The sequence below is a fragment of the Moschus berezovskii genome, chromosome 11 (assembly GCF_049115385.1).
Source record: "Moschus berezovskii isolate FMDL1 chromosome 11, NW_MosBer_1.0, whole genome shotgun sequence".
Lineage (NCBI taxonomy): Eukaryota > Metazoa > Chordata > Mammalia > Artiodactyla > Moschidae > Moschus > Moschus berezovskii.
This window is the reverse complement of record NC_142470.1, coordinates 44,102,210-44,127,441: the sequence shown is the minus strand read 5'-3', so window position 1 is coordinate 44,127,441 and position 25,232 is coordinate 44,102,210. Positions and strand designations below refer to the sequence as shown.

Below are 25,232 nucleotides of genomic sequence, written 5' to 3'. Positions count from 1 at the left end.
AATCCAAACCACAACCATTATGTGTCAACTTACAAGAAGGTTACATTCTGATGAGATACATGTAAACTGAAAATATTCTAGCTTGAAAATATATTTAAACACCTAAACTACCAAATGCCATAGCTTAGCTAAACCTACTTTAAACATGCTCAGAACACTTCCACTAGCCTACAACTGGGCAAAAACACCTAACACAAAACCCATTTTCTAATTAAGTGTTAAATATCTCATGTAATTTGTTGAATACTGTACTGAAAGTGAAAAACGGAATAACTGTGTGGTACAGAATGGTTGTAAGTACCTTGGTTATTTACCTCATGATTATCATCACAGGAGGATCGTTTAGCAAAACTGTCAAAACTCAAAATTCCAGTTTCTACAGAATGTGCAGAACTTTCACACTTCTGTAAAGTCAAATCACTGGAAGCTGAACCCCGGTAATTTGGCTCATCTATATTCTATTTCTGGGTGCAGAGTTTCTGCCTCCCATGGGGATAGCTAACAAATGTAATGAATGAATAGGACGCAAGCTCCATTTCCTTTCCGTCCTCCCTGAGAAGCTAGCTGCAGTGGCTAGAAAGGGGACTGTTCTACCCTTGGTGTCTAATGCACAAAGAAGGCCCTCTTAGACAAACTTAAAAGGAAGGATGAAAAAGAAAAGGAAGGATGGATTCCCATGAAGGCTGTCCACGATTTCCAGGAGGCAAGTCCATCTGACTTAGCTTACTATAGTGGCCTCCACCAGACTTTCCATCAAGTTAGATCGCATATTGTCTAACACAAGAGACCATCCTCATGTGGGGATCTTTTCTCTCCCATCTGGACCGTGAACACCATTATGGACAGGTGCCATGTCTATTAGTCTCTGATTCAGTTCAGTTCAGTTCAGTCACTCAGTCGTGTCCGACTCTTTGCGACCCCATGAATCGCAGCACGCCAGGCCTCCCTGTCCATCACCAACTCCTGGAGTTCACTCAAACTCATGTCCATCGAGTCGGTGATGCCATCCAGCCATCTCATTCTCTGTCGTCCCCGTCTCCTCCCACCCCCAATCCCTCCCAGCATCAGACTCTTTTCCATTGAGTCAACTCGTCACATGAGGTAGGGCTTCCCAAGTGGCTCCATGATAAAGAATTCACCTGCCAATGGAGGAGATGCGTGTTTGATCCCTGGGTTGGGAAGATCCCCTGGAGAAGGAAATGGCCACCTACTCCAGTATTATTGCCTGGGAAATCCCATGTACAGAAGAGCCTGAGGGGCTACAGTCTATGCAGTCTTAGAATCAGATACGATTTAGCTACTAAACAGTAGCAGCAGCAGCAACCCCCAAGCACTTGCAACATGTGTTATTTATAAACAAAAATAATTAATAAAAGTCATTATCTCAGATTAGTGCTATTTATACTGTAAAAACACTATATCTGCTTTAGTATTTGAGGTGAAAGGTACCCTAAGGGTTTTGTTTAGGAAATTATATAGTTTTTATAATAATGGAAACAAAAGATTAGGTCTTTATGTACACTAGACAAAGGAAACTTAAGATTTTCCTGTTAACTGTGCAATATAGCTATGAGGACTACATTTCTATTGTGCAATTTTCAGTGTTACACATGTTTTTCAGGCTCTGTCACAAATAAAACAAAGCAAAGGGAGAAAACAACTTCAAAGGTGTAAAGAAAAGCTAGGAGAAATTTCAGACCATGCCCACTGTAAGGTTTCCTGGGGTTCATAAATGAGGATAATTTCATGATTTCTGGTGGAAACATCGGCAACATTATATGTTTTTAATATTTCATCTCAAACTCAAATAAAAATGGTCAACTCAAATGCAGTTGTTTCAGGATTCAGTTTTAGCCCTTCACACTAAGTCAACAAGGCATAAAATCCATATGAAGAAAGCTTAACGTTTTTGTAGACCACTATTACACAATGTGGGGCTGTGACTACTCAAAGTAGTAGACAACTAGCTCTAAATATATATCAAAATAGTTTAGAATGCAATTTCTACAAGGACAATAATATTTGTTCCTTTTCTTCACTGCTGTAATGTACTGCCTCGTAAAAGTAGCTGGCACATAATAAATGCTCAATAAATCTGTTGAATGAAAGGAACAGAGTCAGGAATGGGATTCAGGTATACAAAAGAAAAAGACCAAACTTCCTCTAAAAGGCATGGATTTTACAAAGCATAATTTCTGGAAAGTCTCATTTCACAAACTCCAAAATGCAGTTTATCTAACGTCATATTTGAATTGTTTAAATAAAAAGTATAATAGATCGTTTGTTTTGTAAATCAAAAGGGGGGTTCATTTCATTTAATCAAATTGAAAAGTCTTCTACTACTAATGTCTGAATAATGTGACGTATTTTAAGAAACTCCTAAACATTCTCTCCAAATCAATGGATTTGGGTCCTTAGAAAATCTTTTCACTCAAAGGATTTCTATGTAAATTTTTTAATTTAAAAATACATACTCATTTTCAGGCTGCAAAAAGAAAAGAAAAAAGAAAAAAAAACCCAATGCCATATCTAAGTTATCCCTCTCTCAAAATAATGTCATTTATGTTTTTTTTTCTTTTTGCAGCCTGAGGCAGTTGTAAAATAACTTAATGTAGCTTTTTACAATGTGTATTCTATAGTATTTTTTCATTTGGTGAAATTTTAACTGTTAATGTTTTTGGCATTGTGCTTTGTACCATTTATTAAATAAAAATTTTAGAAAAAAACTACATACTCATTTTCATACTCCTTGATTTTCTCGGTAAAAAGTCTTAAAAATCAAAACAAAAGTTAACTCAAAGGGATACATTTCAGTTGAGTTGAGATTATTGGAACACAATAAAGCTGATGGTTACTCCATCAGGAACCATTAATCATTCAACAATGGCGAACCCTGGAAAACCTCAGTGGACAGGGTCTGGGGTTCTGTCTGGTTTTACCGAGTTAAAAACAAAACAAAGGACCTGCTTTTCACGTCTCACGTGCTGTTCTCAGGCCTGCACAACCCCTCAAATGGTCAGGTGGCCACAGTCACAGCTCAGACAGCCACCAATGGTCATCAGGCACTGGGCACCAAGCAATACAAAGCATGGATGCTTGAGATGTTTTAAGGTAATGTAGACATAATTGAGGATATAACTACCAATAAAAACATTCTTATTCCATCAATTATTACTCATTTGCTAATGTTAATACTATTAGCACCCCATTATAGTTGTTATTAAATATTTCTGTTGGAAGTTCCACCCTCTCCTTTCTTTTTGCTAAAACTACATCTTAAAAAATTTCACCATTTACTCTTATTTAATATTTTAATATAAGTTGATTGTCTTTATTATTTCTAATATTAAAAGTGGGGAGGCTGATTTCTCTATAAGTTATTATTTACCTTGAATCTCCAAAGTGAACATTATTTCAAGTAGACTGCTTAATAATAAATACTATATAGGAATTGTTTTAAAATTCTTGAATTTAATATTTTCAGAGATGTTAAAATGGCTTTAACTATCATTAATGGTTGGAGAAGGCAATGGCAACCCACTCCAGTACTCTTGCCTGGAAAATCCCATGGATGGAGGAGCCTGGTAGGCTGCAGTCCATGGGGTCGCTATGAGTCAGACATGACTGAGCGGCTTCACTTTCACTTTTCACTTTCATCCACTGGAGAAGGCAATGGCAACCCACTCCAGTACCCTTTTGCCTGGAAAATCCCATGGATGGAGGAGCCTGGTGGGCTGCAGTCCATGGGGTCGCTAAGAGTCAGACACGACTGAGCGACTTCACTCTCACTTTTCACTTTCTTGCATTGGAGAAGGAAATGGCAACCCACTCCAGTGTTCTTGCCTGGAGAATCCCAGGGACGGGGAGCCTGGTGGGCTGCCGTCTATGGGGTAGCACAGAGTTGGACATGACTGAAGCGACTTAGCAGCAGCAGACATAAAAAATTCTGTGGGTATCTCTCCAAAAACGAGATTAACAGAAAAGCAGGAAATACTAAACACATCATTATTGTCCCTTTTTATCACTTCACATAAGTTAAAACTTGGTTTTAGGTTTACAAAATGGTTCCTTAAATTTTGTATAGATAAGATGATCAGAAAGTTCATCTTTTGAGATAGGGTAAAGCAAATTTTCTATATAGAAGGCCTTTGCCTCAGTCTCATAAAAGCAGAATGAGATAGATGAAAACCCCTTTTCCATGTCTTAAACAGAGGCAAAGGCAAAAGAGAGCCAAAGGAAAAACCTGCAGTAATCAAGGAAAAAGACCAGTGTGAGAAGAAGAGCAAAATGAGAAAGACACAGCATTAAAAGAAAGACAAATTCATGTAGTAATATTAAGAAAATTGAAAAACAGTGGTAGAACAAAACAAAGAAGGTTGTGAAAATCAGATAAAATTTAAAAGGTGGACTGTTTTGGTCATTTTATTTAGTAAGTTAAAAGCAAACATTCAATACTAAAGAGTTGTACATAACATCACATGAAACTTTATAAACAACAGTGCGGACTATACATTCAGAAGTAGAAAAGAAATCTGATTGGTTTGAGTTTTCATCAACTGAATGTTCAACAATAAGAACAAAAGGACAATGTACTTTTAAAAGTTGCTTTTTGCTTAGCAACCTTGCATTTGAGGATCACTGCTCACTATATTTAATATTACTTGGAACAAAAAAAATATTTCTTTGTATGCCCCACTTGTTTTAATAAGTCTTACTCTGAATAAACTAGAATTTCATTTCTACTTTAAAAAGTGATATAATACCATTAGGTTGTGACAACTCTTCTGTTAATAACCATAGAGAGGAAAAGCTGAATTCAAAGAAACTGATATAATGTGCTAACTCTAGGCTTTTGATTTTTAAAGACTCAGAACTCACTTTTTGGGACAAGACGTTAAAAAAAAAAAAAAGAACTAGTTTCTTAAAATACAACCTTTCCATACCTGTCTTCACTCACCTTCCTAAATAAAAGGTTATCTGGAATAAATGAAATCCTCCAAAATACTATATTCTGACACATGCACATTTCACTGTACTCAAGGAAAAAAATGAGTGTCAGGAGGGGGTCCTGAAGGTGCAAGTTTTACAGTCTTTAATAAAATGTATTATCTTCTAGATACATAAAGTTTGATCTTAGAACATCAACATGTGCTACAACCCAGGATACACCAAAACTTAATGTTAACATTTAAAATCCCTTCCAAAGTTCCTCGCCTCTTTAGGTACCTTATTCATTCTTCTGAACATACCAATAAGAAGTCTCCACAAATATAAAGTTAAAAGGAAAAAATGGCCTTAAGACAAAAGATCTAAAGTCACAATTTTTTAATAATGACAAAACAAATGTTCATTTCTAAATATGAATGTTTACTTTGTATTTGCTTGCACTGTGTCCTTCTCCAGTGCTTTTAAAAAGCACTTACAAATTACCCCTACAATGTCCCCTGTGAGCGAGGGTCAGGCAACTGCCTTCTCTCTTCACACTGAAAGGACAAGAACTGGGAGAGTCTTGGAGGTTAAGTGTAATGCTCAAGGTCATGTGCCAGTTGGTAACATGGCTCAGTCTAGAGCTCCATGGACTTTAATTCTAAGGGTATAACAACAGATAACACAAAAATAATTTTCTTCTCCTTTTGATCACTGACAGAGTATACTTTACTCAGATTATTTCTATTCCTCTTTCCTCTTCTTTTCAGATAATTCTTCATCAGAAACTTTGTTTTTTAAAAGCTGAGGACATCCTATATATCTGTAAAATACCAAAAGTACTCAACTGTCCTCACCAAAAAATGTTAAATAAAAGAAAAAGATGTGAGCTACAGAAATCATGTCGAAATCTGTCAAGCAAAAAATTAGACCTTCCATCCTATAGACTACATGCTTCAGTGTAGCTTCTAAGTGCCTATAAATTAACTGTTTAAAGTTTCATTTTAGATTAACTGCTTTCAAAGTGTATGAACAAAAAAGGCAAGTTTTTAAAATTAATTGTTTTAGCCAATGAAAATGCAATATAGTCAACTAAAATGGATTAACTGATTATTTGGTTAAACAAAGGATTATGTATACAAAATTACCCACATTGTGCTAGATAGTTCACCCATTTGGAAAGTTTTAACAATGTTATGGAACACTGTAACACTTCTGAGAAGATGAGTATTCAGAGTTTGTAACTGAGGACATCTCTTCCATGAAAGACACTTCTTGAATTTTATACTTTCAGAGGGCATAGTAATTAAAGTGGTTTTATTGACAAGTAAAGCAGAATGATTCCATAAATGAATCAGGTAGTGCAGGCCCCATCAATTTTGCTTATTGAAAAAATATGTATTACCCAGTTGTATAATGCCAATTAAGTGTGTAATGAAGTTTAAAGTGTTTTATTTACTGATTACATATACCTTCTTTATGATTCCTGTTACACTATTTACTACAACTATTTGAAAAGCTAATTATTTATTAAGTCTGCTCAAGAAAAAGAATTTCACTCTTGAATGGAAAAAGAAATAAAGCTTAGGTCCTTAAGGAAATTATGCTATTTTATTTCCACAGTGTTGGTTTGATAAGTTCACTTTTATTAATTCTGAAGCCAATAATAACATCACATCATCATTAAGAACATTCAAAATCTAATTTGTATAATCTATATTAATTATAATAATATCCAACTTAGTGAAAGGAAGTTTGGGAATCAGAAAGTCTTTCAATTAAAAAAGAGAACATGTTAGGTATTAAGATGAGATATTTGATAAGTACTTTTCAGAATATTTTAAGTTTAATCTTCAAAATAAAAATTATTTTCCTAATAAAACATTATAATTCCATTTCTATTGACAAAAATAGTAATTGAAAACATAAAAATTCAACTCAACAACACAAATAATAGTATTCTCCATAAATCACTGACAATGTCATTTAACTACGAGAACAAGATTGTTTAATCCATTTCACAACATTCATCAGGAGAAGGAAATGGCAACCCACTCCAGTGTTCTTGCCTGGAGAATCCCAGGGACAGTGGAGCCTGGTCGGCTGCTGTCTATAGGGTCACACAGAGTCGGACATGACTGAAGGGACTTAGCAGCAGCAGCAGCAGCAACAACATTCATCAAGACTGTTAATGTACCAGGCACAATGCTAGGCACCTGAGATTAAACCATGAATGAAATACTACTCTTATCCTCAAAGAGCTTTGTGTTTAGGAGAGGAGAAAACCACATGTAACAGCAAATGTATGATACGTATCATTATAATAGAGGTATGCATACTCTGTTGTGCAAGTTAAAATCAAAGAGTAATCAGCTCAACTCACCCAAACACTAAATTTCATAAAAACTCATATAAACTTTACTTAAAAGTGTAAATCCCAAAAAACACTGTGCAGGTGGATAAGAACTCTGCTTATTTCACTGACAGTAATAATTCTTTGTCTTTACAAAAAAAAAATACTTCTAAAAAATATAGTCACTCACATTTCTAGATGTACTCAGAACAGAGCAAAAATTAAACTTGAAAATATGTACTAAACACTGGTCTAAACTCATTCTGACCTCATGATAACCCTATGAAGAAAATTTTTCTATTAATCCCCACTTTATAGATGGGGAACCTGAGGTTAATTTGGCCAAGATCACAAAGATAGCAGGAGGAAATATTGAGACTTGAACCTACAGAGACTGGTTATGGAGGTCCCCTTCTTAACCGCTATACCAGACACCCTCTCAGGGGCTGATGATGATGATGATGGATGTGGGGCAGCTAACACCAAGTGCTCCGTGACCTGTGCCCTCTCGCTTACCCTTAAGGCAACACTTAGAGGGGAAAGTCATCCCTCCCATTTACAGGAGAAAACCCTCACAGGCCAGGTTTGAACTTGCCTAAGGTCAGTCAGCCATCCTGGGATTGTGGCTAGATTCAAACTCAGGCAGCATGGCTCCCCTGTGTTATAAGGCCTCTGAATGATTTCAGTCTTAAACACTCATGAAAAAGGCCACATGATGAAATGTATTAAACAATTCAGAAAGGCTTTGTATAAGTCTTCCTGAAACACTCTGCCTGCCAGGTTTGGGGGCTTATGACAAGCATTTCCTTATGACAGCATTTACATTTGAGTCAACTTTACTACTTTGGACTGATCATAAACACATTGCTCCTCTTTAAAAAGAAATTTTTCTGTAGAAACTTGGCAGACTTCAGTACAGGAACAGTCTATTCTTTACAATTAAATTTAGCAACAACTTATTCTGGTTAGTCTGAAAGAAAAGGAGAGAATGAACTACTAAGAGGCCTTTCGTGTACTTTAATATTTCAAAACATGTTCGGTTTGGCCTAATTTGAATCTTGTGGACAAACCAGAACTTGATTCAAAAAGAATAAGTACCATTTTAAACAGGCTGAATTCTCAAACGTAACCAACCTCAGAAGGCAATTCAGAGTAAGTATTTCTCATAATTTTTATATTTACCTCAAATTAAATACTAAAGATGCATAAGGGCAAGTCTCATAAAGCATATATATGGCCACGCGTGTGTACTTTTGAACAGCCTGCAACCAAGAAACCAAATTAAAATTTTGCTCAACAGCAATCAAGTATACAAAAATGGGATATCAAAAGAAAAAAAATTCCTATTTGTCTTTTAACACACCCCACTGTGCCCAGTGACCAGGAAATAAAAAATTCTGTGTTATAATTTCTGGCTAGAATAGAGGTGAGCTAAAGATGAAGTGTCAAACTGGATTTCCATCTTACCTCGCTTTCCTCCAACAGGTTCAAAGACTTTGTAATCTTTACATTAATATTGAATTCTCTTTTCTTTTCCAAAAGGGAACCTACAAAACTATTTTAAAAACTGCAAGCCATGCCACTAGGCAACCTGTCTTCTGGTGGTCTATCTCATTCAAATCAGACATACCTTTTGCTTTGCCTTTACTAAATAAAAGTTTAACTTTGATTTGGAAGACAACGTACCCATTATTAGCCGTCTGACACTTTTTGCAGGTCACAGAGTCTATCAGTTCAATTCGCTGATTATGACCGCTCACTAAGAAAGCTTGCCATTACCGCTCATTTTACAAGCGTTGGCAATACCTAGAAATACAGCAAGGCTGGTGAATAAGGAGTCGAGGGGCGGGGGAAGAGGGAGCAAGGGAGGAAGGCAGTCGCCACCTCAAATCCACGCCGGACCGGGAACCTCCAGCCCACAGCGTGATCGCCTGCCCTCCCCAAAGAGGACCCGCTACATTTTCCCAGACCCTCCCCCCGCCCCGACACCCACCCCCGCGAACCCAACACGGCACTCACCCTTCAGCGAAGTCGGCACCCGGTCCAGCTCCGAGACGGGCCGGGGTGGCAGCGAGGGAGGGGACGTCTGGGCTGTGGGCGGGGGGTGTCGGTGCGTCACTCGAGTGCAGGACGGTGAGTTCGAGGGATGGGAGCGGAGCGGAGCAGGGAAATCAAGTCACTGCCGAAAAGGGACGAGGAGCAACGCGGGGATGGAGGGGAAAGCCCCTTCCCTAAAATAAGCCCACCGGCCCCTGCGACCCCCTGCCCCAGGAAGGGAAAATAAAATCCGGGGAAATAAAAAGACTGACAAATAAACCTCTAAAACGATGAGAAGCGGGAATCAGACTTTAATTTAAAAGGGGGAGACTGAGCGAGGGCTGGAGGGGTGACAGAAGTGGCTCTAGGTCTATCCCATGCCTTTGCAGTCCCCAAGCGGAGGAGGAGGCTGGCTGAGGGGAAGTTGCAGCGGCTCCCGAGGAGGAGGCGGAGGAGGCGGAGGAGGAGGTTACACCGTAACAAGTACAGACAGACAGCCATGGATCAGAGGGGCGCTGCGAGCAGGGGCGGCCGCGGCGGGGCGAGCGGCCGCGGCAGCAGCACCGCCTGCTCGGCTAGCTCAAGACATTTAATTGGATTGATGGGTTGTGCAGTGACTCACAGACTTTACAGAGTCGTAAAGCAGTCCCCGCCCAGCTGGACAGGGGAGAGGCGGTGGGGACGGCAGGGGAAAGGGGGGCTGTGAAAGAGCCGGGAGGGGAGGAGGCGAGTGAGAGGGCGAGGCGTTGGGGGGGGCGGGGAGCGGAGCGGAGTCACCCAATGCCGAAGCCCGCCGCTCCGACGGGCGTGGGCGTCGGCCAATGACGGTGCGGCTCGATAGGCGGCAGGCTTCGCCCCTGGCCCAATGAGTCTTCTAAGGACACTGCCGCTAACCGGGCGGGGGGAAGTGGAGTTGGGGGTGGGGAGTGGTGGGTGGACGTTGAAGTAGGGAGGGAGCGGTGGAGGGAAGGATGAGGCATCCGAGACCAGCGGAGTCGCTCAGCCCTCCTCGCTCCAGAAGTGCGCCTTCTGCCAATCCGAGGGCCGCATGGGGGGTGATGGACGCAAGCGCGTGCCCAATGAGGAGGAGAAGGTGCCGCTCCGAGCCACAGGGGAAGGAGTGGGCGGGCCAAGGTCCTCCCCTCCCTCCGGCACCCGGGTCCTCCCTCCAGCCCTGTTCAGGTCAGTCACGCAAATAGCAGTGTGAGGGCTGGGGCCGTGCCGGGGGGCGGGGCGGCGGAGGGCCGCGCCGCAGGCGGCGTGATAGCGATAGGGACTGGCTGTGCTGCCGACTCCGCACCGACCGGAGGAGGCGATGAAGAAGGCTGGTTCCTTACGCAGCCTTGAGGCTGCTGCTGTTGCTGCTCAGCCTCTGCCCGGCGCTGCCTGGGAGCCCCTGCGGCCAAACCCCACTCCCGAGTGGCAGACAGATTTGGAGTAAATCGGATCAAAACTTTGCCTCCCGTCGGTGCTGTGCCCACTCTCGGAGACAGCTCCGTGTGACGTCCTGTGGGGCTGTGCTCTGGGAGCCGAGGGAGCTGGACGCCGAGACCGGAGGCATTTCCCTCCTTGCTTGCCTGTGTTCTGGGGAAGTCAGAGTAGGGTGTGGACAGGTTGAAACACCTCCTGAATACATAACATTTCTTTACTGGGTTTCTGGAAAAGGTACTTAACCTGACGTGAGTGAAGCTGTGTGGGCTTTGTGCGTGTAAATATCAGCTTCCTCCAGCCCTTCCTCCCTCATGCATTACTCTTTTTCTCCCACTTCTCTGCCCACTCTCCTCACCTTGGACCCTGACACCTTGTACTCACTACTAGATCTCGCTGCTCATTCCCCGGAGCTACGACTTTTTCTCAGTTTCTTGCCTACTGTCTAGGAATCATTGTACACACCTTAACACTGCACGCACTTACACTTGAAAGTAACTGGGATCACTAATAGACCTCAACAGAGGTGCAGGCAAATGAAATACACTGGCAAAAATCCACCTTCTTAACCACAAGGTGCATTTCTGCAGGTTATTGAAATTTATGACAATTGCTTCCTATTAAAAAACCAAGGAAAGACAAATCACATATCACATCCCTAGAAAAAAAGATTTTCCAGTCCACTTAGAATACTTAGTATCCATTTTCTTTAGACAAGTCAACTGGAGAGACCTAGGATTGACTTGTGGTCTTGAAGGGAGCAAGATCATTTTTTCCCCATGATTATCAGAGTAAAACCTACAATGGTCTGGAATTTAGAGGAGATGTAGTAAGTGAACAATAAGCCTTAAGGCTTGCCCTTTTTGTAGGGAGGCTTTCCTTGATTACTGTCATTTTAAGACAGGGACCCTTCCCCCTAAACTGTAATTGTGACACTCAGCCTGACACCTCTTACCTCTTCTCTTTCTGATTTTAGCCTTATTCCATGATGTTGGCCTGCATCCTGAGTCCACCTAAGAAAATGAACCAACCTGCAGACTTCCTATAGTGCCCAGATTGTGTATGCGTTGCCCCTCAGTGTTGAAACTTCTTTGCAGTTTGGCAATGCAAGGACGCCAGCATCCTTATCCCAGGACATAATGATACTCAGGAGGGGGGCCATGTTCCCTTAGCCAGGTCACCCTGTGATGATTGAAACACACTAAATCCCTCCTGTAGGAAGAATAAGCTCCATTTCTAGTGTGGGCTATGCTACTACATTTAAGAATGTGCTAATGATACTTTCAGAAAGCCTATTTCTTATTTCTCTTGTGGTGAGGTCATTTTATGACTCAGGTGAATATAATTGATTGTGGTGTTATCTTACCTACTATGAATGTCACTAAAAACACAGAAGATTTTCAGTCTAAACTACACTGCTGCTGCTGCTAAGTCGCTTCAGTCGTGTCTGACTCTGTGCGACCCCATAGACGGCAGCCCACCAGGCTCTGCGGTCCCTGGGATTCTCCAGGCCAGAACACTGGAGTGCGTTGCCATTTCCTTCTCCAATAAACTACACTAGAGGATCTTTCAGAGGCTCTCCAAATAGCCAGGGTTAGCCTCCTGTGGCAGAAGCTGCTCCCTTGTCAGTTGTTGTTGGCATGCCTGCAGGCCCCACCATGTGTCATCTGCTAATTCTGTGCTCGCCCTAGTCCAGTATTTCTTAAATGGTTGTCTTAGGCCCCCCTAGATTCCTGAGTTTGCTCTCAGACCTACTGAGTCATCATCTCTGCAGGCTGGTCCTGGGCTTCTGTATTTTTAGCAAATATGCCCATGACATGAATAAATATTAAAAAAATCAAATGTTTCATTTGAAACCCCCTTTTTATTCCTTTCTTTTGAAAATTTAAGAACTGCTACTTATTTATTCCTTCCTTTTTTCTTTGTCACACATATCTCTTTCCCTTTTTCCACATACATTCCTTTCTGTTATACATTTTTTCTCTCATTTTTGGGATCACTTACCTTTCTATATTTCTTGTGCACAGGATTGTGTAATACACTGGCAGGGGAATCCCTAAAAAAAAAAAAGGGTGAAGTTAGCAAATTGCCTTTCATAAATACCATAGGTATACTTTATAACTACACCATTTAAAATGTATACTAAGTCAAATAGATGTATAAGCTTAAAAATAACACTGTAATTGATGTTATGTATAAATCTCAATATGTGTGAAACTTACTAGTTTATGATTTCGAAGTATACAAAAAGAATTTTTTACATGGGGGAGTCACGTTTCAAAATGCAAATTTCAATGTACAGATGCTTTGTTACTATCATTTTCTAAACAGTGGAGTGAGACTAATGATGTACTAAGAACTGTTATGATTACCAAAAAAAAATAAAAAGTGCTATATGAGATTTTTGTTATCTCAAAGAGCTTAAATACAACTCACATGGACCAGGAAGCAAAAGTACATCCTTTATTGAAGATGGAGGTTTCAACCTGAGTTTCATTAGCATTCCTACAGATAGAGCCCAAATGAACATTAGCTCACAATCCAAATTACAAAATAAATGAATTAAAAAGTCGTAATCAGCAAGAGGAGGCAGAGGCAGAAAAAAGAAAAATTAGAATTAGATTCTAAATTTGAAAAAGAACAAGAATAGGCCCATTTGCTTATGAACATATATGCAAAAAATTCTAAATATTAGCTAACCGAATCCAACATTCTTACTCCAGAAAAACTAGAAGAAACTTTGGGACTCATTTCCCTCTTTTTAGAATATACCTGTCTAGCTACCTATCTAGCCATTTGTCATGAAAATGTAATAAATCAAGTAGGGCTTATTTCAGAAATTCACGTATGATTTAACATCAGAAAACCTATCCAAATATTTGCCTTAAGAAGGCTAAGAGAGAGAAAGCACTGGAGAGTGTGCATCACTTATTAATAATAGAAACTTTCAGAAAAATTAGGAATAGGAAGAAATGTACTTAACTGTATGAAGGACCAAAAATGTACTGCAAAATATTATTAATGGATTAACTTTAACAAATTCCATTTAAGTGTGGGATCAAGACAAGTTTGCCACAGCTGCTCAAATGATATAGAAAGTCCTGGCTGACAAAATAAGATTTGTAATAAAACTATGAAGAAATTAAATGGAAGAATCAGAAGGAAAGGGATAAAATCAGAATTTTTGCAATAATATGATCAACCACATAAAACACCTAATAGAAACAATAAGCTATTAGAAATAATATGAGAAAGCCACAAAATGACAGAGAGCAATTTTTTTCTCTTTCTTCCACAGAACTACTTTTTTATGGGGCACATGGCCAACCAGAATAAAGACAATGTTTGCTAGCCTCCTTTGTAGCTAAGTGTTGCCACGTTCTAGGCGATGGGTTAAAAGCAGATCTGGTTCTCACATTCCTAAAGGGAGAGAGTATGCTTCATCCTCTTTCCTGCCATCTGAAATGAAGATACAGTAGCTGGAGCTTCAGCAGTCATCTCAGATCATGAGCTGAGGTTGGATATGGAAACCAAACACAGAGGAACAAGAAAAGAAGGCACCTTCTGTACCAGCATCAACCCTAAAGCAGCTACCTCCAGACTTCTGGAACTTCTTGAACACACCTCCATCTCATTCATGCCACTCTAATTTTAGTTTGTGTTTGTGTGTATGCATGTACGTTGTTGCAGACAGCCAAACCTAATCCTACATGATACAGCAACATTCCCCAATTCAAAATCATTTAGTGAAAACCAGAAGTATAGTTACATACTAGTACTAAAAAACTAAAAATAAGACACTATTTACAATAGCAAGAAAACTCTAAAAATCTTCGGGGATTAACCTAAGAAAAATTCACAGAACTTTTATGAAAAAAAAAAGTTAATACTGGACTTCCCTGGCAATCCAGTGGTTACAACCCTGCCCTTCCACTGCAGGCGATGCAGATTCGATCCCTGGTTGGGAGACTAAGATTCTGCACACTTCGTGGTGTGGCCAAAAAAAAAAAAAGACTAAAGAAAAAATGTTAATGCTATTTAAAGACTTCAAAGAAGACTTAAATAGGGGTGTGTATAATGTTTGTAGATAGGATGAAGTAACGTTACTAAGATAATATTGTGTGTATGTGTGTGTGTTTAGTCGCTAAGTCGTGTCTGACTCTTTGCGACCCCATGGACTGTAGCCTGCCAGGCTCCTCTGTCCAGTGGGATTTCCCAGGCAAGAATACTGGAGTGGTTTGCCATTTCTTTCCTCAGGGCATCTATCTTCTTGACCCAGGGATCAAACCTGTAGCTCCTGCTGCATCTCCTGCATTGCAGGCAGATTCTTTAACCGCTGAGCCACCGAGGAAGCCCACTAAGATTTTAATGATCTCTAAATGTATTCATAAACTCAGTGCAAACCATTCAAACTTGTAACAGGATTTGAAGAATTTAAACATTCTCAAATACATATGGAAGAGTAAATTCCATTTTAATCTGGTCATTTTTTAAAATAAAAATCAGAGAGGGGAAATTTACCCTTCCAGATAATAAGACATATTATAAGTCATAGTAGCAGACATGTAAAACAGAGAACCAGAATAGACAATTCAGAAACAACCCATTTACCTATGTGAACTTGGTATGTGATAATGGTAACATCACAAATCTATGAGGAAATCATGTAGAGATAGTCAACTATCACTACAGTAATAATACCATATAACAAATAACCCTGAAATATCAGTGACTTATTAAAGCCATTGTTTTTTCTCTTTCACAGGTCTGTATGTGAACTGAGACTCTGATCCCATCTGGTTAAGACTTGGTTGGACTTAGCTGGGCTTTGCTCCAGGACACAGGTTAAGTTCAGGTCTTTATCACATGTCTCTTTCTGGCAATGACAGGAGCTCAAGAGGTGAAGTCAAATCACTCAAACACATTTAACACTTCTGCTGCCATCACATCTCCTAATATTCCATTGACCAAGTCACATGGTCAAGTCCACCAAAGTAGTGGAAGGTGCTGCAAAACCACATGGCAAAGAGCATGGGTGTATAATTCCATAACCGGGAGGATGTGAAGGATTGGGAATAATAATCCAACCTAACAGAGAAGTTTTGTTTCATAGATAATGTTGGAAAAGTTAGTTCACCATAGAGAAAAATAAAGTTGCATCCATATCTCATACCATTTGCAAAGGTAAAATTTCAATGAAAAAAAAAACCTAAAAATGAAAGGGAAAACTGTAAAAGTTAATAGAAATTAAAAGCAGAAGAATTGCTTTAGAATCATAGGATAAAAAGATTTCTTCAAAGACTCTGAAAGCGTAAACTATAAAACCAAAAGATTGATGAACTTGACTGTATCAAAATTAAAGTTTTCTGGTCAACAAAGAACATCATAAGACAAGAGAAAGTTGATAGATTGAGGGGTGTTTCCAAACCAACAAGAGATTAGTGTCTACAATATGCTAGGAATTCCTGCAAATCGTTGAAAGAAAAAAAACAAAGCAAAACACAGGAAACACAATAGAAAAATAGCCAAAGGATATGAACAGGCAAATTTACAGAAAGGAAGCTTGAGAGACTAGCAACCAGATGAATAGATATATTGTACAACATGGAGACTATAGAAAATATTTTATAATAACTATAAATGGAATATAACCTTTAAAAATTGTAAATCATGATACTGTACACCAGTAACTTATATAATATTGTATACCAACTATTGTTGTTGTCCATTCTCAAAGTCATGACCAATTCTTTGTGACCCCATGGACTGCAGCAGGCCAGGCCCTCACTATCTCCCAGAGTTTGCCCAAGTTTACGTCCACTGAATCGGCGATACTATCCAACCATCTCATCCTCTGCTGCCCTCTTCTCCTCTTGCCAATTTTTTGCCAGTTTACCAACTATACTTCAGTTTAAAGAAGTAGATGAATAAATATACAATTCCACTTATAATCTGATAAATGCATATTAAAACAAGACACTTCTTTACATCAGTTAAATAGGCAAAAATGTGAAAGCTGGGTAATACCAAGTGTTGGCTAGGATGGGGGGAGTCAGGAATCCTCATGCATTGCTATTGGGTTTTAAGTCCCTGGTGTAGTCATTTTGGAGTTATCTGGAAACAGGTAATAAAATGTAGCATGTGGGGACTTCTCTGGTGGTCCAGTGGTTAAGACTTTGCCTTCCAAAATAGGGTCTGCTGATTGAATCCCTAGTTGGGGAGGTAAGATCCCACATGCCTCCCTGTCCAAAACACCAAAGCATAAAACAGAAGCAATATTGTAACAAATTCAATAAAAACTTTGAAAATGGTCCACATCAAAAGAAAAGAAAAAGTAGCATAGGTTTTCCTAATGGCCCAGCAGTTTCACTCCTGGGAATATATACTTTTAAGAAAATCTTGAAACATGTCCAATAAAAGGGTACAACTGAGAACAGTCATCACAGCAGCACTTGAAGTGGCAGCATGTTGTTGGCAAGCTTAGTATGTATCGCTGTGCAATACAGAGAGGAAATAAAATGTAGCAGATACTATGGAATAACATGCAGCTGCTAAAAGTAGTGCACTAAATGTATGTCTTACAACATGGATAAATCTTTAAAATATTTTATACTGAAAAAGGATAAGAAACAAGAAAACAGTGTAAGCCCCAGACCTTGGGATGTCTTTCACTAAAGGGTACATCAGTTGTTTTTCATTTCTGCTCTTAGCTGGGGCACTTTGAAGGAAGCATAAGAAGGTGCTGTTGTGATTCACTTTTAACTCAAATATTTCCTTCTAGTTTTCACATGAGGTTGTTGCAGGTTTTCATGCAGGACCTTCCCCCTTACCCCCTAAGTTTGGAGATAGACAGGTAATTTTTCAAAAAGATTTAAGGGTTTTCTAATCTAAAGACAGGGGGAATGGATGTGATGGCTCTTGAAGTTTCTCCCAGCCCCATCAGGTTAAGAATCTCCCCCACACAGACATGTGGGAAACACAATTGATTCCCACAAAGGTACACTGAGAACAGCCGCTGCTTGGGTTATACTGCCTTAAAAGCTTGTATCTGCCCTAAACCTTCCTTAATGGCTCATTACTAGCATATGAAATTCTGATGCTTAATAATGCTACACTATGATTTCATGGCCCTCAAAGTTCAAAAATTTGCCAGAGTCCAGGTGGGGAGTTCCACAGGGCGACAGCCCACACACTTCCAGGAGGACTGAAAAACAGGTGTAGGCTTCTCTCTGACTAGCTTTGGGTCCCCGATTTCTGCAGAAGCTAGGACGTGATCTTGCAGAGATGACTTTTTTGAGATCAAATATCTTACGACTCTCATTTAGGGTCTGTAACACTCATCACCAGGTCCCGGTATTGGGACATTAATGGGAGCTCACGTGTATTATGTAACCCTAAAAAGAGCTACGGAGAAGGCACTGGCAAGCCACTCCAGTACTCTTGCTAGAAAATCCCATGGATGGAGGAGCCTGGTGGGCTGCAGTCCGTGGGGTCGCTAAGGGTCGGACACGACTGAGCGACTTCACTTTCCCTTTTCACTTTCACACATTGGAGAAGGAAATGGCAACCCACTCCAGTGTTCTTGCCTGGAGAATCCCAGGGACGGGGGAGCCTGGTGGGCTTCCGTCTATGGGGTCACACAGAGTTGGACACGACTGAAGTGACTTAGCAGCAGCAGCAGCGAAAAGAGCTAATGATTTATCCATCAGTAGCTTCTGTAACTCCTGGGAGCTGTGTAATCCAATCATCCCATATTTGTTCAATCATTACTAACAGAGTTCTGGGGAGTTTTGGGAGAATTAGGAAAAGTAGATTGAACCCAGATTACAGAACCTAAAATGCTGATTAGGAGTTTCAATTTGTAGGTTAAAGCAATAGAGAGCCTTTGAAGTTGTTTGAGAAAGGTCTGATGAAAAAAGAGTGTTTTAAATTTAAGTGAGAAAATGTTTATTGAGAAAATGGACAGTTATTAAGTCCCTATTATAGGAAAACTCCATGGTAAGCACTACTGTGAAGTGCTACACTCAACATGGCAGCAATTCTGGAAAACTCAGCAGTGGCCACAGGACTGGAAAAGGTCAGTTTTCATTCCAACCCCAAAGAAAGGCAATGCCAAAGAATGCTCAAACTACCACACAATTGCTCTCATCTCATACGCTAGTAATGTTCAAAATTCTCCAAGCCAGGCTTCAACAGTCCGTGAACTCTGAACTTCCAGATGTTGAAGACTGGATTTAGAAAAGGCAGAAGAACCAGAGATCAGATTTCCAACATCCGTTGGATCATTGAAAAAGCAAGAAAGTTCCAGACGAATATCTACTTCTGCTGTATTGACTAGGCCAAAGCCTTTGACTGTGTGGATCACAATAAACTGGAAAATTCCGAAAGAGATAGGAATACCAGACCACTTGACCTGCCTCTTGAGAAATCTGTATGCAGGTCAGGAAGCAACAGTTAGAACTGGATATGGAACAACAGACTGGTTCCAAATAGGAAAAGGAGTACATCAAGGCTGTATATTGTCACTCTGCTTATTTAACTTATACACAGAGCACACCATGAGGAGCACTGGGCTGGAGGAAGCACCAGCTGGAATCAAGATTGCCGGGAGAAATATCAATAACCTCAGCTATGCATATGATACCACCCTTATGGCAGAAAGTGAAGAGGAACTAAAGAGCCTCTTGTTGAAACTGAAAGAGGAGAGTGAAAAAGTTGGCTTAAAGCTCAACATTCAGAAAAGTAAAATCATGGCATTTAGTCCCATCGCTTCATGGCAAATAGATGGGGAAATAGTGATAGACTTTATTTTTTTGGGCTCCAAAATCACTGCAGATGGTGATGACAGAATGAAATTAAAAGACGCTTACTCCTTGGAAGGAAAGTTATGACCAACCTAGACAGCATATTAAAAAGCAGAGACATTATTTTGCCAACAAAGGTCCTTCTAGTCAAGGCTATGTTTTTTCCAGTAGTTGTGTATGGATGTGAGAGTTGGACTATAAAGAAAGCTGAACACCAAAGAATTGATGCTTTTGAACTGTGGTATTGGAGAAGACTCTTGAGAGTCCCTTGGACTGCAAGAAAATCCAACTAGCCCATCCTAAAGGATATCAGTCCTGAATATTTATTAGAAGGACTAGCTGTTGAAGCTGAAACTCCAATATTTTGTCCACCTGATGTGAAGAACTGACTCATTTGAAAAGACCCTGATGCTGGGAAAGATTGAAGGTGGGAGGAGAAGGGGATGATAGAGGATGAGATGGTTGGATGGCATCACCGAATCAATGGACATGAGTTTGAGTAAACTCCAGGAGTTGGTGATGGGCAGGGTGGCCTGGTGTGCTGCAGTCCATGGGGTCGCAAAGGGTCGGATGTGACAGAGAGACTGAACTGAACTGAAGTACAAGAGGAAGAAGATCCTTGCCTTTAAGGAATTTATGCTAGCTAGGTATTCTGTTTTTGTTTTTAATATGGGGTGGGGCACTATTCTTAGATTAATCAGTGTGATTTTCCTATGCTTTTTCTACCTCTGTTCCCTTAGGGTATGGATATTACACGGCGGAGATTTAGAAGAGTCATCTCTTGACTTCTAGGTCTTGAAATGGGCTTTAGGAAGTCATGGCAGAGGCAAGAGTTTTAAAGAAAAGTCCTGGGAGTTCATGAGTTGCAAGGCAACAGAAACTATAGGTTTGGAACTATAATTTGTGGAGGGTGGGGGGAGGGCGGCGGGGTTGGCCCAAAAGGTACTGTTAATGGTTTTCCCATGGTCTCTCTCAACTTGTCATGTTAAAAAAAAAAAATATTGTTGTTTCATGTTATTCTAAGTAAACAAAGGGACTTCCCTCATGGCTCAGTGGTAAAGAACCCGCCTGCCTATGCAGAAGACACAGGTTTGATGCCTGGATCAGGAAGGTTCCCTGGAGAAGGAAATGGCAACCCACCCCACTATGTTTGCCTGGAAATCCCATGGACAGAGGAGTCTAGCAGGCTACAGTCTATGGGGTCCCAAAAAGTTGGACACAACTTAGTGACTAAACAAAACAAAAAGTAAACAAAAATTGAAAATATTAGCCTGAATTTTATTGTTTATTTTTATACTGTAAAATATCTACTTTAAATGCAAGTATAAGAGCATTCAACTTATAAGCAGAATCATTAAAAAGATCTAATTCATATTTTGTAGATTGTAGGTGCTTATGTAGTTCATTCTTACCAGAACAATGGAAACTATTGCACAAAACCAATTCAGTTGTTTTTATTTCACTTCTTGATATGTGCTTGCTCCACCAACCCTCTACTTTCGACTTTCTGAAGAGTAAGGAAGGACTAAAAGGAAAAGGAATTATTGAGTGCCCTATATTTCCCTTTCCTTCTGTGTCTTCATTTCAGGATATAAGATTCCTGGGCTGTTCATGTCTTTAGAATACTATGGCCCTTTTTCTTGCTTCAGAACAAGTCCTGGTTTGAATGGAAGGCATGACCTCTCAGGGCTGTCAGCGCCCCTACTTACTCAATCAAAGATGAAACACTCTTACATGTTGCCGAACTCACAAACACTTGGGACAACCAGAAGTCTGTGCTCATGTGGCAACAGGAACAGCAAACATACAATGCATGAATATGCCCTCTGCTCCACTGTCTCACCCAATTTCACATACAAAACATAGGTTCAAAAATAAAATCAAGATAGCATAGCAGCAGAAAACCCTTCTGAGTGCAGGCTCCTGTGTGATTGCAAAGGTGGTACACGATGCTGGCACTGTTTTCAAGAATGGTTGAAGGGCCCGGTTGCCTCACTCAGAGGAGATAATGATGTGCTGGCCTGGGGATGGAAAGAAAGGACTGTGGCTTTGAATACGAGTGTCGTTGAAAAAGGGTCTCCGTGTTCTGCTCTTGTACTCCACACGCCCACCTCTTCACCAGGCCAGACCCCAGAAACCACTGGGAGAAGATAAAAGCAGGGAAGACCTGAACCTTGCATCCAAAGCTTCCACTGAACAGTTGGGAAATAGAAACAAATCGAAAAGAAAATAAAATAAGCTATTTATCATCCTATCATCCAGAGAGAGTCATTGTTAAAATTTTGTGTGATTTGTAATCTATGCGTGCATGCATGCTAAGTTGCTTCAGTCATGTCCGACTCTGTGACCCCCATGGATAGCAGCCCACCAGGCTCCCCTGCCCAGGGGATTCTCCAGGCAAGAATACTGGAGTGGGTTGCCAAATATTTCCATCTCCACTGTAATCTATAGTCATAAAAATTTTTTTTTCGTGCAAAATTTTAAAGGTAAACATTTCTCAGGCCACTTGAACACACTGCTAGTAAATAGTTTTAAATACAACTTCCCATTTGAAGGTGAGGATTTGGTGGCGGTTTGCACAGTGAATTCTGGAGGGAAGAGTCTGTCAACAGAGAGCCTGGTCAGGAGATAAATGCAAGAATCCCAGAGGGGATCTGGGCTGGAGGTCTGTGAAGAGGAGAGAAAAGAAGGGACTAGATGAGTCTCAAAAATAGAATGCAGAGCAAAAAAACCAAGTTGTCAAAGATTCCATCTATTTCTAGTTCAAAGGCAGATAAAATAAAATACTATGTTATTCAGGAATACATACATAACCATTACAGCTGTAAAGCAAAACAAAATTCAGAAAAGTAGTTCCCAAGAGAAGCCAGGGAGGCAGTTATGTTCAGAAATGGGTACACAGGCACTTCCTAAGGGGCTGTAATAGCCTGTTTCTTAAGCTGGGGTGGTAGACATATGAGTGTCCAATTTTTTAATTTTTGTAAACAATACCCTTTCATTTTATACAGGCGCACCTCAGAGACAGATACTTTGGAGTTTTTAACTGATTTTAAGAAAAGCTCCAAATAAATTTGAGACTGTTTGCAAGTTTGGTTCCAGACCAGTGCTCAATCGCTTCAGTCGTGTCCTGACTCTTTGTGACCCCATGGACTGTAGTCCACTAGGCTCAGGTCCATGGGATTCTCCAGGCAAGAATACTGGACTGGGTTGCCGTGCTCTCCTCCAGGATCTGCCTGACCCAGAATTGAACCTGTGTCTCCTGCATCTCCTCCACATTACAGGAGGAATCTTTAACTGCTGACCAGTACAATAAAGCAAATATCAAAATAAAGTGAGTCATGAATTTTTTGGTTTCTCAGTGCACATAAAGGTTATGTTTACACTTCTCTGTAGTCTATTAAGTGTGCAATAGCATTATGTCTAAAAAAAATGTACATACCTTAACTTAAGAATACTTTATTGCTAAAAAAAAAAATGCTAACCATCACCTGCACCTTCAGAGAGTCATAATCACTTTCCTGGTTTCCTGGTAGATTTGCCTCTTGTTGATGACTGCTGGCTGATCAGGGTGGTAGTGGCTCAGGGTTGGGGCAGCTGGGTAATTAATTAAAAGAGACAACAATGAAGTTTGCCACATTGATTGAGTCTTCTTATCACAAAAAATTTCTCTGTAGCATGCAATTCTGTTTGATAACATTTTACCCGGAGGATAACTTCTTTCAAATTGGACTCAATCCTATAAAACCCTGTGACTGCTCTATCAACTAAGTTTATGTAATATTCTAAATCCTTTTTTGTCATTTCAACAATCTCACAGCTTCTTTACCAGGAGTAGATTCCATCTCAAGAAACCACTTTCTTTGCTCATCTATAAGAAGCAATTCCTCATCTGCCAAAGTTTTATCATGAGATTACAGTTTAGTCACATCTTCAGGCTACACTTCTAACTCTAGTTCTCCTGGGATTTCTATGACTTCTCCAGTTACTTCCTCAACTGAAGTCTTGAACCCTCAAAGTCATTCATGAGGGTTGGAATCAACTTCTTCCAAACTCCGGGTAATGTTGATATTTTGATCTCTTCCCATGAATCACAAATGTTCTTAATAGAATACACAATGATAAATCCTTTTTAGAAGGTTTTTGACTGATTTTGCCTGGATTCATCAGAGAAATCACTATCGATGGCGGCTAGAACATGATGAAATCTATTTCTTCAAAAATAAGACTTGAAAGTAGAAACTATTCCTTGATTCATGGGAAATGAAAACAACATTAATCTCACTGTACATCTCCATCCCAACTACTGGGTAACCAGGTGCATTGGCAAGGAGCTGAAACGAATCTTTCTTTCTGAGCACTAGGTCTTAACAGTAGGCTTAAAATGTTCAGAAGACTATGTACTAAAGAGATGAGCTATCACCTAGGCTTTATTTTTCCATTTATAGAGCATATGCAGAGTAGGTAGAATAGATCTTAAGGGCTCTGGGATTTCTGGAATGGTAAATTAGCATTGACTTTGACTTTAAGTTACCAGCTGCATTAGCCCTTAACAAGAGAGTCATCTTGTCTTTTGAAGCTTTGAAACCAGGCATTGACTTCTCCTCTTTAACTATGAAAGCTCTAAATGATATTTTCTTCCAATAGAAGGCTGTTTCATCCACATTGAAAATCTGTTGTTTCATGTAGCCATCTTCATTAGTTATCTTAGCTGGATCTTCTGAATAACTCGCTTAAGTTTCTATGTTAGCACTTAACTGCTTCACCTTCTACTTCGATGTTCTGGAGATGGCTTCTTTCCTTAAACCTCATGAACCCAACCTCTAACAGCTTTACATTTTTCGTCTGCAACTTCCTCGCCTCTCTCAGCTTTCACTGAATTGAAGAGAGTTAGAGAGTTAGGGCCTTGCTCTGGATTAGGCTTTGGTTTAAGGGCATGTTGTGGCTCCTTTGATCTTCTCTCCAGACAGCTAAAATTTTCTCCAAGCCAGCAGTAAGGCTGTTTTATTTTCTTATCGTTGTGCATTCACTGGAGTCGCACTTTTAATCTCCTTCAAAAAGTTTTCCTTTGCATTCACAACTTGGCTTAGCTTTTAGCCTATCACAGCTTTTGACATATCTTCCTCACTGCTGCTGCTGCTGCTGCTTCTAAGTCACTTCAGTCGTGTCTGACTCTCTGCGACCCCATAGACGGCAGCCCACCATGCTCCGCCGTCCCTGGGATTCTCCAGGCAAGAACACTGAAGTGGGTTGCCATTTCCTTCCCCAATACATGAAAGGAAAAGTGAAAGTGAAGTCGCTCAGTCATGTCCGACTCTTAGCGACCCCATGGACTACAGCCTACCAGGCTCCTCCGTCCATGGGATTTTCCAGGCAAGAGTACTGGAGTGGGGTGCCCTTGCCTTCTCCGATCTTCCTCACTAAGTTTAATCATATCTAACTTTTGATTTAAAGTGAGAAACACGCGACTCTTCATGTCAGTAGAACATTTAGAGGCCAATGTAGGGTCATTAATTGGTCTAATTTCAACATCATTGTGCCTCAGAGAATAGGAAGGCCCAAGCAGAGGGAGAGACAGGAGAAGAGTGAAGCAGACACCACATTTATCAATTGTTTGCTGTCTTATATGGTTGTTGTTTGTGGTCCCCCAAAACAATGATAACATCAAAGATCACTGATCACAGATC

General features: G+C 40.2%; 1 protein-coding gene and 1 long non-coding RNA gene across 3 annotated transcripts in view; one reads left to right on the top strand and one right to left on the bottom strand.

Annotated features, from left to right (window-relative positions):
• The window catches only part of SERTAD2 (SERTA domain containing 2), a 119,271-nt gene extending 109,216 nt beyond the window's left edge, over positions 1-10,055 (bottom strand). The window contains exon 1 of the mRNA XM_088841297.1: positions 9,299-10,055. The gene's annotated coding sequence lies outside the window, so the exon portion shown is untranslated. The remainder of the gene's footprint in view (positions 1-9,298) is intronic.
• A 333-nt stretch (positions 10,056-10,388) lies between these two features.
• Positions 10,389-22,858, top strand: LOC129539489 (uncharacterized). Of its 2 annotated transcripts, none has more exons than XR_016038688.1 (4): positions 10,389-10,498; positions 15,510-15,588; positions 20,289-20,434; positions 22,557-22,858. It is a non-coding gene; the product is annotated as an uncharacterized LOC129539489 (long non-coding RNA). The 2 variants fall into 2 exon arrangements; XR_008682462.2 differs by having other exon boundaries at positions 10,392-10,498; positions 15,510-15,599.
• Positions 22,859-25,232: the final 2,374 nt, after the last annotated feature.